Raw genomic sequence first — 15,949 nt, 5'->3', positions numbered from 1 at the left:
TTTTTTCATATATAGAGATTCATTGACCATATCAAATAATAAAATCCCGTTAACGTTGTAGTTCCTTTCTATAGTACGTAATCAATAGCCTATATGGAGTGTTGCCTGGTCCTTTAAAAAAGTCACTTTTGGATAACGGCCTCCCCTTTAATGAGAATATCTAAAAATAAATGAACTCTTCCATGCATTATTTACGATTAAAATTTACACCAAGTATTTACTATACTTCATCAGTAATTAAATTTTTAAATTAAAAAATATCGGCTACATTATTAAGAAAAATAATAATTTAAAGCTTTATGTATCTTTATATCTTATTAATCCTAATTTCAACGGGTAAAATCACTAGTATATAATAGTATGTATTAAATTAGGTATATATTATATATTTATATTAAATTATAAATATAATATATATTAAATAAATTAAATCTAATCGAATGGAATCTAATTGAATGAAACGAATATAATTGAATCTATAATAAGTATTCACTTCTGTCGGCATTCCGCAAGTGTCAGGCTTTAATTTTTTTCCAGAGCACACTACTTGTTTCCACTTTGATTTCCGTAACTTCGTTTACAGGAGACATCATCAGTTATGTTTAAAAATTAACACGTTTCTTAAGATATCTCGAGATAGAAAAAAGGTATCGACATGCGGTTTACGATATTCTGTTGATAATTTGGTCTAATTTTGTAATTCAGGCTTAAAAGTGCATACTTGTATTTAATATTTTCCAAAGAAATCTAGATATCTGAAAAACATAAAATAGCGCAACCTAGCTGGCATATTACTTATTAGGTTGTTTTATAATTATAACTCTTACATTAATGAAAAAGATCTGTTTTCAATGAGACCAAGTTTGCAAAAATCGATTAAGCAGAACCGGGCTTACAGCCATTTTTCATAACAAAGTTCCCACTCACCCCCACCTCTTATTTGCAAAGGTAGAGTTACACTTGTGAAATCAAATATTCGCAGAATTTTGCGAAGAATATGATGATTGGATTTTCAGTGCCCTTTCATTATGTAAATTTTGTAAAATTTTGATTTTTAAATTTTTGACATTCAATTACGCCCTCTAGCGGTGGACTTACAAATATGAAAATAATTTCCAGGCTTTTCTCGAGGTAACTTTTGTTAAACAATTTTTTTTTCCCAAAGCTGTAGTATAAACGTTTCCTGAGATATGGCCGAGAGCCATTCTTATTGGGACACCCGGTACAGTACTAAATAAGTGCGACAGAGTTTTTTATATAAATTTATTTCCGCAAATGCTTTGTTTTCGAAATGTAGGGTGTCGAATATTTTTTACAAACTAACAATTTATTTGTTGCTTTGAAACCGGTTGATATACATATGCAAATAAAATTTACAAACTAACAATTTATTTGTTGCTTTGAAACCGGTTGATATACATATGCAAATAAAATTTCATTTGTTTTAAGACATGGTTGATGCACATTTTCTGGCATAAAATAAAAAATTTTGATATTCGCTATTGGCGCGCACAAGGGTAATGGTCTGATTAAAAAAAAATAGTATGCTACGGAGATATTTCAAATTAAAAATTATTTTTAAATTTCTCGTTTAATTTGTTACACAAAATATCGCCTTGCTTCATATGGTGGACCGTTTTTATGCAAAAAAGTAAAAGGTCTTAGCACGTATTTTTCATTTCTTTAATACATTATCAAGAACTATCTAATACAATAAACATTCAACCAAAACAATAACGGAAAGTAAAGTAACACTAATAAGATTTTAACTAGGCGCAAAGCTACAACAGAAGTTCAAATGACCTCCCTCAAACTTGATACAAGATTCAATTCCTCCCCTCATTGACTATCGTAATACCGCAAATAATATAACTACATAGTTAATTTCTTATTGTCTCACAGACAACTATAATTCGATTCCTCATTCCGACAAAATTTTCAACAGGAGTGGAATGAACTAAATGAAAAACCCAAATGCAAAAATCTAGAGGATGTAACTCCGGCGATCGAGCAGGCCACTATACCACTCATGCAGATAATAAAAGACAACCGATTACATCTGATTACAAAAAAAGTCAAAAGTGGAACCATATAAAATAAATTATAACAAAGGGTGAAAAGAACGGGGCAGAAGTCTATATAAAAAACAAAAGAATATAATTAACCCTTTATTTGATATTTGAAGTTTATTACCAGATTACCACCGCTTTCAAAATTCAACTTTAAATTTTTTATTTTAAATTATTTTGTTCTTTTACTAATTCTTCTCATAATTTAATCTTCATTATCTCACTTATACTGATAATTTGATATATGTTATTACATATTTTATAAATACCTTATTGATAGTATGTTATGAGTTGCAATCCTAGAACGATGTTATTTATGCATAATTCATTTTATTACATGAAATTAACTTTAACTCAAGCGTCTGCATTAGACAAGTAAATAAATATAAGGTACGATAACCTGATAACACGGTATTTGTTAATACCGCACATTTCATAATAACCAATTATGGCAGTAAAATTAGAATATAAGGACAAATAATATTTGGTTGACTCTCATTAATATCAAATTCTTTATCATTTCATATAATTTCCTAATTTTTGCTAAACTGAGATGATGTATCGACTATATTTTCGTTTTTTTTTTTTCGTTATTTTCTTTATATATCTTCTAGCAATGCAAAACTGGGAATAGAAATTAGAATTATAGTATTGAGATGTTACGTATTCTGTCCTTTTATATGGAGTTGAAGCCTGGACAATTACGGACGGAAATGAAAAATGACCTGCCAGCTTTGCCAGCATGTGGTGTTATCGAAAAATGTGGAAAATATCATGAACACAACACGCAACAAGCACGAAAACGTTAAGAAAAATGAAAAAGAAAAATAAATACTTAACACTATGAAAGGGAAAAAAATTAACTATTTTATACACATAATAAGAAATGAAAAATATGAGTTGATGCGACTGGTTATACAAGGGAAAGAGGTAGGAAAAAGACGCACATCCTGGTTGAAAATTTTAAAGCAGTGGAATGGAAAAACAACAATATAGAACGCTTCAGAACCGCTGCAAATAGAGTAAAATAGACTATGATGATCTCCAAGATGATCTTTATGATTAGTTCAGAGAAATAAGGAAAAAAATATCCTGTTGATGACACAACCCCCTCCAGGCCGAAACCAAATTTTTTTAGTAGTATGGACATCTATGATAATAACCTATATGTTTCCTGCAGCCGATTTTGATGATATACATAGTTATAAACAAATAAAAATCAAAAAACGGTAAATTTTTGCTTTTTTCTGCGATTACCAAAAAGTTAAGCATTTTAAACAAATTTGAGAGTAAGAGACTCATAAATCGTATAAAAAACTTCAATATGGCGTTCGCTGAATACGTCTATCCCTATTAGTCCGTTCTTTCGGTAAAATATTGCAAAACCTCTAAATTTTAAAGAACCGCTTGGATTGACATGAAATTTGGCATACACATAGCTAACAAGTCAAAGCAAAAAAGTGATATTGTGCCGATATGTGCTTTTGCCCTGGGGGTGGTTTTCACCCCCTCTTGGGGGTGAAAAAAATATTCGTCCAAAAAAGTCAAGAAATGGATAAACTGGCTAATTTTAAGTAACTTTTGGTCTATAGAGTTTTTTCACTAAGTCAATACTTTTCGAGTTATTTGGCAGTGAATATGTTCATTTTTTCAACAGAATAACCACGCTTTTAGACGGTTTTTCGCAAATAACTCAAATAGTAAGTATTTTGTCGAAAAAACATTCTTAGCAAAAATATAGCCTTCAAGAAATATAATAAAATGGTGTATACATTACGTCTCTACACCTAGTAGAAGCAGAGTTATAGCTAATGAAAAATAGGTTCATATTCATCAAATTCCAAATGGAGTACTTTAACGTGAAATAACCAAAAATTAAGCACATTTCGGGGAAAACTCATTACAACTTATTTAAAGTGTTTAAAAAAAGCTTCATTTTTGTTTTATAAAAAAAATTTCTAGCATCAAAATTAAACAAGTTACGCTCAAAATAAAGTTAGTCCCTTTTGGGTTTGGTAAAAAAATCGAGAAAACCACCCCCTAATTAGTATCTTAAAGGAACTTAATCGTTACGACTTCACAAGTTTCTTGACTCGTGTATATGTTATAGTCAAAGCCCGAATTTCAGGCACTCCTTGGTTTGACTAGGCAATCCTCAGGTCTGAGTGGCGGTCTTAGTCAAAGCCCGAAATAAATTAGAATTTCGGCCTTTGACTAGTCAAACCTAGGAGAGACTAAGTTGGTCAGTCAAAGGTCGAAACTTAATTTTATGAAATCGGAGTTTGACTAGTCAAACCCCGATCAGCTATTAAATGTCGTAATTTGTTAGATTAGGTTTAAATAAAACTTTATTTTCTAATTTTAATGTTTATTATTTTTATATTGTCGTAATTAAAATAAAAAAATTAGTGTTTATTCTCACATGTTGAGGCATTATAGCATTTAGAGTTGCATAATACGTTAGACCCTTTACACTTACATAATTTTGAAGAGCATTTCTTATTGCAGTAACATTTTATAAAGCCTCGTCCTCAAAATTTAAAACCTTTTGTAGAAATTTCTCTTTATATAGACAGCTTAACATCTGGAACATCTTCGAAATTAAGAAAATTCTCTTTGCATTCTCTTATTTGATTTTTTGAAAAACGTAATTTGGTTTGACTAAGTATATGAATTTTATTTTAGCACAAACAGATGGAATTGGAATGTCATCGTCAACTGTGAAAGAAGATATTGCAATTGGAGAAAAAACTAAGGATCACCATAATACTTAGGAAGCCCCTGGACCGTCGTCACTAGGAGAGGAAGAAAATTGTCAAACAAGTGCATAATTATTGGTAATTAGGTGGTACATAATGTTGTGTGCGCTGACAGCACACTTAGTGCATACTATGAAGGTTTTAACAGAAAAGGTACATGCATGCGTTGTGCACAGACAGAAAAGATTAAAATAAATAAAGAAAAGGCGATTGAAGGTCTTCATTCCCAGAATAATGCTAAGAAACAGTTAAGTAAAAAAAATGACCTTCAATTTCTATCGGAAAAACTCTAACAATTCCTATCTCCAGCTTTGATAAAGCCAAAGGAGATTCTCGAAAATATTTTGGATATCATACAAGATAAAACAATTGACGTTTTATATAGAGTTGATACGAAATTAGAAACAATAAACACATTTTTTTCACTTACAATAAAACATTTTTTTCAAGAAATCAAATAAGAGAATGCAAAGAGACTTTTGTTAATTTCGAAGATGTTCCAGACGATAAACTATTTCAAAGAGAAATTAGTACAAAAATTCTAAATTTGCAGAACAAGGCCTTATAAAATGCTACTGCAATAAGAAATGCTCTTCAAAATTATGTAAGTGTAAAAGGTATTACGTATTGTGCAATTTTAACTGCCATAATGCGACATGTGAGAATAAACACTATTTTTTTATTTTACCTAATTATTAAATTATTAAATCTAATCTAACAAATTACGAAATTTTAATAGCTGATCGGGGTGTGACTAGTCAAACCCCGATTTCATAAAATTAAATTTCGACCTTTGCCTGACCAACTTAGTCTCTCCTAGGTTTCACTAGTCAAAGGCCGAAACTGTAATTTATTTCGGGCTTTGACTAAGACCGTCAGTCAGACCTGAGGATTGCCTAGTCAAACCTAGGAGTGTCTGAAATTCGGGCTTTGACTATAACATATACCGGGTGGTGAATTGGAAAGCGGGCCATAGGAAACTCAATGTAAAATTCTAAACTGTTGAATTCCTGCTTCCCTAATTATTTTACATCAAAAGTCATAAGAAACTATTTGTAGAGAATTGAAATCTGTATTGAAAACAACTGTTAATATTGTTCTACGAACAATAATTATTCAAAATTTTGTAAAAATATAATACATTTTTCAGAGTAATACGCCAAAGTTAGGCCACACGCAATACCATAATGTGTATAAGGTTGCATTTGTTGACAATAAATTTATTATATTAACAATTTGAACTGTCAATTTTTTTATTTATTTTATCAATTACTGTTTAAAACACAATAAAGTTGATAAGATACCTTTAGTTAAGGAGAAGTATTAATAATAAAGATATCTTCTTCAGTCAATAATGTGCTCACTGTCAGTTAAATAATAACGTGTGGCCTAACATGCCCACACATACCTACTGCGGTAAATACATTATATTTTTCAAAATTTTGGAATGTGTTTAAATCGTAGAACAATTGTAACTTCTGTTTCTAATACAGATTTCAATCCTCTACAAATAACTTCTCATGACTTTTGATGTAACATAATTAGGGAAGCAGAAATTCAACAGTTTAGAATTTTACATTGAGTATCCTATGGCCCGTTTTCCGATTCACCACCCTGTATATTGTTTATATGATCTGTAAGTTTCATCGGTGCAAAGTCCTTACTATTGAAAGGGCTGTAGTTAAAGGGGTTGAACGAGTCACTGATCACAAATGTATGGAAATTTAGAAGAAACACCAAATCTTAATCAATTTTTGTCCAAGAGAAAAACAAAAAATACATGATATTCAGAAAAGCAAATCAAACTTTTTTTGTTTTTCGAGATTTTTGGTATCTCTAACAATTTTTAAGTTATTTTGAAAAAAAAACATATTTTTCAAAATTTAAATATTTAAAAATTTTAGTTTGAAACCAAATTTTTTCAAAAATAAGCACTTTGAATCGATGAAACTTACAGATCATAATAAACACAACATAAATAAAATAATTTGTTGAGCGGTAATGATTAATTTCATTTAAGTTGCTAATTAGGGGTTGGTCTTCCCGATTTTTTTTGCAAAAACAAAAGGGACCAACTTTATTTTGAGCGTAACTTGCTTAAATTTAAGGCTAGAAACTTTTTGTAAAATCATGAATAAAGTTTTTTTTAAACACTTTAAAAAAGTTATAATGGGTTCTCCCCAAAAAGTGCTTAATTTTTTCGATATTTCACGTCGAAATATTCTATTTGAAATTTGGTGAATATTAATCTATTATTGGCTATAACTCTAGTTCTACGAGATCCAGATACCTAACGCCTACACCATTTTTTTTACTTTTTTATAGGCTATATTTTTTCAAAGAACGTTTTTTTCGACAAAATACTTACTTTTTGAGTTATTTGCGAAAAACTGTCTAAAAATGTGGTTATTTTGTTGAAAAATGAACATATTCACTAGCAAATAACTCGAAAAGTGTTGACTTGGCGAAAAAGCTCTATAGAACAAAAGTTACTTAAAATTAGTTAGTTTACCCATTTCCGGACTTATTTTGGACATATATTTTTTCACCCCCAAGAGGGGGTGAAAGTCACCCCCAGGGCAAAAGCACACATCGGCACAATATCACTTTTTTCTTTGACATGTAAGCTATACGCATGCCAAATTTCATGTCAATCCAAGCAGTTCTTTAAAATTTAGAGCAAAAACCGTGAAAGAATGGACTAATTGGTTGCTTAGAAAATTTCAAAATGAATCATAAATTTTGAGTTTCTATAAATACCTATTCATAACTTATGTAAAAATTAACTTAGAACCTTCTTGTTACACGGAATTCTGAGACTTCTGGTGCTTAAATCATACCCTAAATTTTAAAGCAGTTGGTAAAATAGTTTAAAAGTTATTTATAATTTGTTTATCCCAAATTCATTTTTTTGCAACACTATAAGTCAGAAAATGATGAAGTTACAGTAATACTTTCGACAGTTTATGAAAGAAGGAGATTTACAGATTAATTTAATAAAAAAAAAAGGACAAAAAATAATTCTGAAGATTGCAAAATTTTTTTGGAAGAACATGTAAATTAGAAAAAGGGTGAAGGGCTAACTTCGTCCCTAATTATTCTAGGAAAATTGTGTTTCTTTCTAAATGTGTATAAAAATTCATTCTTTCTAAATATGAAAAAATAATTTTTCTACGGTTAACGGTTAAAAAGTTATTCTAATTGTTTATAAGTAAGCAAAAAATTGACAGGTTTTTGCAAAATAATTTTACACTGTTTAAAATTACTATTTATCTCACAATAAAACACTGAAAAACGTTTGTTTTCTATACTTCCACAAAATTTATTACAACTATGTTACTACTACAGCTGTTTCGGCAAAGTGCCTTTCTCAAGTGATATATTTTACAATGTGTTTGCCTTTTTATCTGTATTTATTATATTAATCTGTATTATATTAATTCTATCTGTATTTTTTAATTTATTAATTTCCATTGATTCTAAAAGTGATAGCTTAAGGCCTTTATTTTGAATAATGTTGAATTTGAAACTCTTCATTGAAAGAATGATTATGATCTAGAAGGTGAAGTGCGTATGTAGAAGAGTCTGTTTTTCTATTGTTGAAAGCCCTTTTATGTTCTGCTATCCGTTTGTCAAAAGTTCTGCCAGTTTGACCGATGTAAGTTTTCGGACAGTCACCACAAGTTAGTTTGTACACACCACTCTGTAGTTGCTTTCTCTTTCGGAGTTTATTGTTTTTAATATGTTTGCTTAAGTTGTTGTTAATTCTGAAAGCTGGTGTTATTCCTTTCTTTTTTATGTATCTGGCTATTTTTGTTGTTATTTTGCCAGTATATGTGAGAGAGCAGAAGGTACTGGGTTCTTTCTGTGGTGGTGGATACACTAATTTCAAGGCTTTCTTATGGAGTTTTTTGTTTAAAATGTTGTTAACTGTTTGTTCGTTATAGCCATTGTTTACTGCTATTTGTCTAATGATATTTAGTTCTGTCTCGAAGTTATTTTTGTCATAGGAAGTTCTGTCAGTCTATGTATCATGCTATGGTAGGCTGCTAATTTGTGTTGTGTAGGATGGGATGATGAATTGTGTATAGTTGTGTCAGTATGGGTAGGTTTATGATATACGGAGAACTCATGTTTGTTGTGTAGTCTGGTAATCGTTACATCTAGAAAGTTTATGGAATTATTCTGTTCTGTTTCTATTGTGAACTTAATATTACTATGAAGTGAATTAATGTATGATAGAAATTGGTCAAGTTGTCTGTTAGTTCCCTTGCATGTTAGTATAGTTAAATCAACTATACACAATTCATCATCCCATCCTACACAACACAAATTAGCAGCCTACCATAGCATGATACATAGACTGACAGAAATTCCTATGACAAAAATTAACTTCGAGACAGAACTAAATATCATTAGACAAATAGCAGTAAACAATGGCTATAACGAACAAACAGTTAACAACATTTTAAACCAAAAACTCCATAAGAAAGCCTTGAAATTAGTGTATCCACCACCACAAAAAGAACCCAGTACCTTCTGCTCTCTCACATATACTGGCAAAATAACAACAAAAATAGTCAGATACATAAAAAAGAAAGGAATAACACCAGCTTTCAGAACTAACAACAACTTTAGCAAACATATTAAAAACAATAAAAGCCGAAAGAGAAAGCAACTACAGAGTGGTGTGTACAAACTAACTTGTGGTGACTGTCCGAAAACTTACATCGGTCAAACTGGCACAACTTTTGACAAACGGATAGCAGAACACAAAAGGGCTTTCAACAATAGAAAAACAGACACTTCTACATACGCACTTCACCTTCTAGATCATAATCATTCTTTCAATGAAGAGTTTCAAATTCTACATATTCAAAATAAAGGCCTTAAGCTATCACTTTTAGAATCAATGGAAATTAATAAATTGAAAAATACAGATATAATTCTGAATGACCAACTCGAGACAAACAGCTCCCCACTCCTCAACCTCTTAAGTTAAAGACTTAAAAAGGCAAACACATTGTAAAATATATCACTTGAGAAAGGCACTTTGCCGAAACAGCTGTAGTAATAACATAGTTGTAAGAAATTTTGTGGAAGTATAGAAAACAAACGTTTTTCAGTGTTTTATTGTGAGATAAAATGAACTTCCATCAAGTAACGGTCGAATCCATCAAATTACTTTTTGTCTTTTTTTTAATTAAGTTATTAGTATAAATGTTCTTTCATAAACTGTCCGAAGTATTACTGTAACCTCATAACTTTCTGACTTATAGGGTTTAAAAAAAATAAATTTGGGATAAACAAATTAAATAACTTTTAAACTATTTTAACAATTGCTTTGAAATTTAGGGTATGATTTAAGCACCAAAAGTCTCAGCATTCCGTGTAATAGTAATAAGAAGGTCCTAAGTTAATTTTTACATAAGTTATGAATATTTATAAAAACTAAAAATTTATGATTTATTTTGCAATTTTCTAAGCAACCAATAAGGATTGACATATTCAGCGAACGCCATATTGAAGTTTTTTATACGATTTTTGAATTTCTTACTCTCAAATTTGTTTAAAGTGCTTAACTTTTTGGTAATAGACGAAAAAAACGAAAATTTGATCTTCAGGAAAATGTGTGGGGGGGGGGGGAATTGTCAGATGATCTTAGAGCATGAGACACCTGCAGAAGATCTTTTTTCAGTATTTGTAACTATGATTAAAGACTTACAATATTACAATATGCAATATAGTAACACTATGACTGAAATAACTACCTACTTCATACTTCATTCCACTGAGGAATTTCTTCCTCTTCTTTTATTTTAAAGTATTTTATTTACGAATTCTTTTTCTTCATATAAATGATGAGCCTCGCTTTAATGAGGTGTTAGTATTTTTCAATATTCTCACAAACAAATTGTAATTTCAAGAAAATTGGAAAACAACTAGAAATCTAGCAAAGAACATTATTACGACCTTGTTTAGACTTTTATGACTGATGAGTTTTATGAGGTATCACTGGTCCCCTTTTTTACGGGAGGCTAGATACGGGAACTTGTAAACATACATTGCGTTGTGATGGAAACTTGCATGGGCGTATAAATAAATATTTATATATATTTATTTTTACGTCCATGGAAACTTGTGATAAGATAATTTTTAAACTTCTAGGTCTGGATCCCGCGTATGAAAAAAAAGTTTATTAATAGCAAGCTGAAAATTTGTTAATAGCTTAAGGGTGTCTAGTCGGATAAACTTTGATATATGGGAACACTGGAACAGGGGCAGTTTTAATTGTGGAACAGGTTAAAAATTTGGAACGGTCAGACCACGAAAACGGCACATTTATTTTGTCCGACAGAACAGACTGAAACTCTCCGAACAGAGATTATACTCTCATGCAAAAATCAGACTGCTATTTATCACCAAATGGGCGTTTTAATGAGTGGAACATGTAGAATATGTCAAATGACAGGAATTATGACAGGTGATAAATAGCAGTCTGATTTTTGCATGAGAGTTTAATCTCTGTTAGGAGAGTTTAAGTCTATTCTGTCGGACAAAATAAATGTGCCGTTTTCGTGGTGTGACCGTTCCAAATTTTTAACCTGTTCCACAATTAAAACTGCCCCTGTTTCAGTATGCCCATATATCAAAGTTTATCCGACTAGACACCCTTAAGCTATTAACAAATTTTCAGCTTGCTATTAATCAACTTTTTTTTCATACGCGGGATCCAGACCTATTCGGTGAAATTAACAAAATCAGTGTATTGTGCATACGAGCTGCAAAGTATTGCGAAAATATCGGGTAGATCAAAATATTTACAAAACTGTGTTAAACAAAATTCATAAAAATAATTGGATCAAATTGATAGCATACTTCTAAAAAAGAGGAGCCCCAGAAAAAGAAATCTGTTTGAGAGAACTAATTTTGAGGTCTGTTTGAAGTGTTGTAGACCTTGTTTTATCTATTAATAAAGCCCTCTTGTTAAGAAAATTTATTAGATATTTCTAAAGCTCGGCTAAAAATCTGTTTGTAAGCAGGTAGTGAAAATTTGTTCCCAGAATCATGTTTCCAAAAATTAGTATAAATAATAAGCTTTACCACACGAAGTCACTTTAAGAGGAATTACGGTATCACGGAATATAATAATATAGAAGACAATGAAAAACTTTGAGATGCAGTATCTAAGTAGTACAAAAATTTAGACAATACACTAATTAACAAAATAGTTTTTCCTCGCTAATACAATTTTATTTTTAAAATCATATTTTGTTTCTTTTACCAAACAACACACAAATTAAAAAATGGAATAAGGGCAACCTCAGTAAAACAGTAATTCATTAGAAATTTACTTTGTAAGGGACAAAGAACGAATGAGAAAAATAAGAAATAAAAAGAATTAAGTCGAAAGAGGGTTTGGGAACTGCTAACAAGTTTTAAAAATCACTAAAAAATTTAAAACCAATCAGTTGAATATAATAATGATAAAACATAAAAAGAGAAACACAAAGGTAGATGGAAAGGTAGGTGGAAAAAACCAAAGAAAACTAGAGAAGGGATTTTGTAGATAAGAAAATATTAAAGATGCCAAAGAGAAAAATTCGAGAAACATTATTTAGAAAAAAAGTTTTCATGGTTTTATTTATTAGAAGCACGGAAAAAAGTGTAGATCAAAACTCGGTGAATGCAAGATACATTTTTTCTACTAGAAAAGGAAAAATTTTAATCAGCTAAGAAAATTAAAAACTCCATTCCAACCCAACAAAATATTATTTTGGGAAAATAGAGTATGTGATTGTTTCGATATACTTAATATTAAGTTTATAAAAGTGGTACCATGAAAACTAACTAAATGACAAAAAATAAGCTAGGAAGGGACACAACAAGATGAGAATGAAAAATCAAAGAAAAGTCGAGAATCAGAAACGTGTACATTAGAAAAACGAAAAATGAGTCACGAAGCAGAGACGAAAATATCAATAAAATACAAAATATAAAAAAAAATACATAACCAAACTGAATACGCCAAATAAATGAAGAATGGAGAAAATTATTGTTTTGCCTATTTTTTGTCTTAGTTTGCGGTATGAAGGTGTATGATACACAATCATATACCTTTATATGGTCTTGAATACAAGACCAAGGTCAAGATGGAAAGAGAAAGTGCTGGAAGATATCAGAAGATTAAAAGTGACCAACTGGGAAAGAAAAGCAAGGAACAGAAACGAATAGAGAAGAATAGTCAACCAAGCCGTGGGCCTCCTAGACCTGTAGTGCTAATGTATTATTATTAGGAGACACAATGGGGTATAAAGGAGCCAAAAATAAGAAAATGAAGAAATTTTAACTGAAATCTAAAAATTTATAATTCTCGAATATACTTTTTTCTCCACTAAAGGAACTGTTTTCCAAAAATATTGGTGATTTTTGTAGTTTTTAAAAAAAATGTAAATATTCAGACTCAAAGTAAAGTCGAAAAATAAACACATAAATTAAAGAAGCGTAAAAGGAGCCACGAAGCAGTGACCAAAATATTGATAAAATATAGAATATTAAAAAAAAAGCAAGCTCATTACGACGAAAAAACGCACCAAATAAATGAAGACAAAGAAATGTATAGACGAGAGAAAATTGGTATTTTACCTTTTTTTATATAGTATACATTATAAAGATATAGGATACACAATGAGATATAAAAAATAAGCCAAAAATACGAAAACGACAAAATTTGAACTAAAATTAAATTTAAAAATGTATAATTATTAAATATAATTTTTTCTCCACAAGAAAAAATTTTAGCGGTTTTTGTAAATTTTTACAAAATGAGAATAAAAAATCAAAGGAAGGTCGAAAAGCAGCAACGAAGTAGTGACACCAAATAAATGAAGACAAAAATCTATAGACGAAAGAAATTGATATTTTTCTTTTTTACAATTTACTTTATAAATATATAGGATACACAATGAGATAAAAAGAAAAAGCTAAAAATACGGAATGGAAAAATTTTAAGTAAAACTAAGTTTAAAAATTTACAATTTTTTCTCGATTAAGAAAATATTTTCCAAAAATATTGGCGATTGTTGCAAATTTAAAAAAAAAATTGTGAAAAACTTACGGTTTTCCTCTATATCCTCGAGCACGGGCCCCACGCTATCGAAGAGCCAGCCGCTGTTAGTGGACACTCTGTATGCGATTCACCTGTTGAAACAACAACGTTGGAGTACCTCGAGACTGTTGGAGAGTTCTTGCAAACCCTTTTATACGACGTGCCGCTCGGGGATGGCACGCCGGCGCTAGAGGCGGTCGTCCAGGAGGCGGCACGAAACCGCCGCCTCTCGCAACAAGTTCTTCGCGGGTGTTATTGCCGCCACCGGCAATTATGTTATTAGCAGATGATATTTCGGAGGTACGGTGAAAGTTTTAGATTTTTGGAATTTTTTACGAAAGAAACGATTAAATCTCTTTGATAAAAGAGTATTGGTTGTTAACAGTGTAAAATTGTTCATATTTCTCAATACAATTTTAGGTAAAACCAGATATTTCTCATTGGGCTTTCGGTTAAACATTAAAAGAATAAAAATTGTTAACTTTTTAACTACAAACGATATATAAGTATTAGCAATATCAAAAAAGGAATAAATACAGGTCTAAACAAGTGTTCCCTTATATGAACCATTGAAAATATAAAATTGTGTGTACAGTGTGGTGTTCCAAAACATAAAATAAAACAAACAACAGCTGAAATTAATACCAAAATGTAATACCAAATACCTACATATAGCACAGGAAATGAATGGGAAATACGGCGATACCGTGTAATTTTCAGGGTGAACTCCGAATGGCATAAAAATTTGGATTTAGGTTCTATTTACCCTCCACTTCAAAGTTGAACTTGTGCTGTTGGTTGCTTTTACTTTGGGGGTCTGCCCCTTCTCTAGGGTGAAATACCGCACGTTTAAAATAAGTCCTCAAATGGATAAACTGACTAATTTTAAGCAACTTTCGTACTATAGAGTTTTTCACTAAGTCAATATTTTCGAGTAATTTACGAACGACAATATTTTTTGACAAAAAAACACAAGGTATTTTGACAACGGCATCCGATTTGGACGTCGAAACTTAATTAAAATAATTTTTTTAGTAAAATTTTGGCTTATTTCCCATCAAAACTAGTTAATTAAAAAAATGCCACAAAAAATAGCTTCAGAACAACAAAAATACCAAGTTTTCAGACAATTTTTCGCAAATAACTTAAAAATCCAAACTAAGCGAGTTACGCTCAACATAAAGTTGGCCCTTTTTTTTGGTAAAAAAATCGTGAAATTTGTCTTTAGCACCTCAAATGAAATTAATCGTTATCGCTTTATAAACAATTTACTTTACTTGTAAATTTTTGAAGTTATACTTCTTTAGGCGCGATTAACAGTAAAATTTCATAATCCTGCGCGCATGCGCACAGAGACAGTATGGCGTTTAGTTGCTAAATCTTTCTAGTTATGTATAAATACAATCCAACAGTGCAAGAAAAGGTGTGAAAAGAATATATTAGTGTTTTTATTAAATATATTTATTATAATTTTTGTGTCTTTGGATTTGTCTTCCTCAGGAGTAAGATGAGTGTTATTAAAACATTTTATTGTATATTTATTATAATCGTATCCGTCTTATCCAGTAAGAAATTCAAATTCGATTACATTCAGAAATACACAAGCTAGAACTAACCTTATGTTTAATTCTCCTCTATTCGTCATGTGCAGCTATTATAATGCCTAAGTATTTACTGATATATATTGCGCTGCAGTTTAAAGCAACTTATTTCTATGGCCAAGATCTACCTAGGTGATTAATAATTTATATCTTTACGTTCAATAGTATGTTGTTCGTTGCTAATCTTTCAAAGTATGTATCAGCGCAAATAAGCCACTAAAATAATATATTAGTGTTTTTAGTAAATGTATTATTTATTATAATTTTTGTGTCTTTGGATTTGTCTTCCTTGAGCGTAAAATAATAAAATATCTATTTTTATATTTCACTTGTCACCGTGATGTGTAATTATGTATATGCGAAACGTCAATAACAGACGCCTTGATAGCCTGGTTGGTAGGGCATTGGACC

At 30.5% G+C, this 15,949-nt stretch overlaps 1 protein-coding gene across 2 annotated transcripts in view; it reads right to left on the bottom strand.

Moving 5' to 3' along the window:
• The window catches only part of LOC114329501 (uncharacterized), a 554,120-nt gene extending 540,025 nt beyond the window's left edge, over positions 1-14,095 (bottom strand). For both annotated transcript variants that reach the window (XM_028278630.2, XM_028278631.2), the window contains exon 1: positions 13,947-14,095. The gene's annotated coding sequence lies outside the window, so the exon portion shown is untranslated. The remainder of the gene's footprint in view (positions 1-13,946) is intronic.
• Between the last annotated feature and the right edge of the window lie 1,854 nt (positions 14,096-15,949).

This window comes from Diabrotica virgifera, chromosome 1, assembly GCF_917563875.1.
Source record: "Diabrotica virgifera virgifera chromosome 1, PGI_DIABVI_V3a".
NCBI classification, from domain to species: Eukaryota; Metazoa; Arthropoda; class Insecta; order Coleoptera; family Chrysomelidae; genus Diabrotica; species Diabrotica virgifera.
This window is presented reverse-complemented; position numbering and strand designations above follow the sequence as displayed.